Genomic DNA, 2250 nt, shown 5'->3' on the forward strand with positions numbered 1-2250 from the left:
AACACTTACACAAGGAATAGCAAAGAATTTAGGAATAATGTGGGACTTTCATAAAGCATACAACCCAACAAGTGCTGGAGCCATAGAACGTTTTAATGGATTGCTAAAAACACAATTAACACACAGAATAGGCGAACCATTAGAAAAAGCACTACTATATTCTACATTAGAATTAAATCAGAGACCTAGATTAAACAGAAATAGCCCCTTACAAGAGGCCCTAAAATTACAACCATTTTTAGAATATCCAGTGGAGGTAAACAGAGATTTAATAAGATCTCATCTATGCCTCCACAGGAATCAGAAAAATAATCTGATCACAAAGGCCGAGATTGTGGCCCAAGGAACAGGAAATAACGCGTGGATCACGCAAGGTAAGGGAGATCTCAAACTAGCTAAACTAGAAAATATTGCATAAATGTGGTCCTGGAACAAGATAATTAAACTTACATTAATATTCCTATCCATTTTTGTAGTGCTCATCTGGATCGCACTACCCATATTGGACCTGGTATGGAATTTTTGTTTCCTTATTTGGAACCACACCATGGTAGAAAATCTCACCATAGCACACCCAGGCACAAAGGCCATAAATTACACATTATGTTGGTTTCATTTCTTATGATTATGATAATTACATCAGCCCAAGAAGATACAGAATTTATTAGGGACAAATATGAGGTTAAGTTCCAGAATATTACTAATAGATTTCCAGAAGTATGGAGTGATATAAGAACTTTTACCAGAATAAGGAACATATTTGCTAGCTTTTGGAGAAAATACTCCTACTGTATGGAATACCAATGGTATATGGGATGTGAAGAATATAGGAAAGCAATAGGACATTCATATCATTATAAAACTTTCATGGCAGATATGCTCTATAATGCTACCGATTTAGATGAGCAAAACCCATTAAAATGCCATGGGATAGAATTATGGGGAAACAAAACAAGCCACATGGCAATCTATGCTTCAGCATGGAGGATATGGAAGATTAACAAAATGCATATTAAAGTTAATAATAAATACAGGATAGTAGAAACACAGATGGAAGAATTTAATACAGAATATAACCCATATTTCACATGTGGAATGGCCATGAACACAACCTTTGTGAGATCTTGGTTTAAACCAATGATTTTCCAAGCTTATGGATATTATCATGGCCTGATGTTCAATAGAACAACCCAATCTTTTCAAGAAGGAACCTTCTTCTCTGACTACTATGATTATAGTGAATATAATGACACTGATGATGGCAATGACACTGATATCCTAGATTTTGATACACGTAACATCCCAATACCAGTACCAAAACCAGACCCATGTACCCATTATGAGGTAAATGGTCCTAAACTTCTTTTTGATGACCTAGAATTACCCTTACATATGTCATTCACAAATAATATTACTAGAGGCTGCCAATGGGTGGACGATATGTTCACACCTATCTTTATTAAAGAAGGGATGCCACCTCTACCAGAACCATGGGGGAACAAATGCCCAAAATCTTTTTTAAACAAACTACAAATCAGGTCAATTGGAATTAGAGATAATTTACCACATAACATTACAAAATACAACATATTATGCGTATCTGAATTCCCAAACTTACCCTTCTATGGTAATTTGACACCTATAGACTATAATGGAACACCACTTCGGACACATTATATTAGAAAATACAACCAACATACAGTCCCCGAAGCTAACACATCAGATCATTGGGATTGGTCCTTTTGGAATAGAATCTTAGCATTAGGAGTGGAACATTGGAGATTCCCAATTATACTAACATCAATATTACCACAACCGTGGGGACAACTTAGAGATTATTCATTAAAGACCACTTGTGGAATTCCCCAATACATATGTGCCAAAGCCATTAAAACAAATTCCAACACCACCAGCAAGGGCACATTAATTGTGCTGTGCTTACAATATCAGATAGATAAAACAATAACAACCTTTACAAATAATAGATATAATATTTCAGTACCACGATGGACAATAGATAACCTAATGGATGTAATCATACAACAACCCCTCAAAGTATTATACTTACATAACACCACAAATATTTACATCTTTAACTCCTCACATTATGTATATAATGGCACAGAGGAAATCCCAGGTATTCCATCACTAATAGAAATTACGTCGTTTGACAAAATAACAAGACCCCTTCCAGCATGCGTATCCTTACCAGACATTGATGATTTTCCAATACCATATGATATATCATTT

Source organism: Jaculus jaculus, chromosome 1 (assembly GCF_020740685.1).
Source record: "Jaculus jaculus isolate mJacJac1 chromosome 1, mJacJac1.mat.Y.cur, whole genome shotgun sequence".
NCBI lineage: Eukaryota > Metazoa > Chordata > Mammalia > Rodentia > Dipodidae > Jaculus > Jaculus jaculus.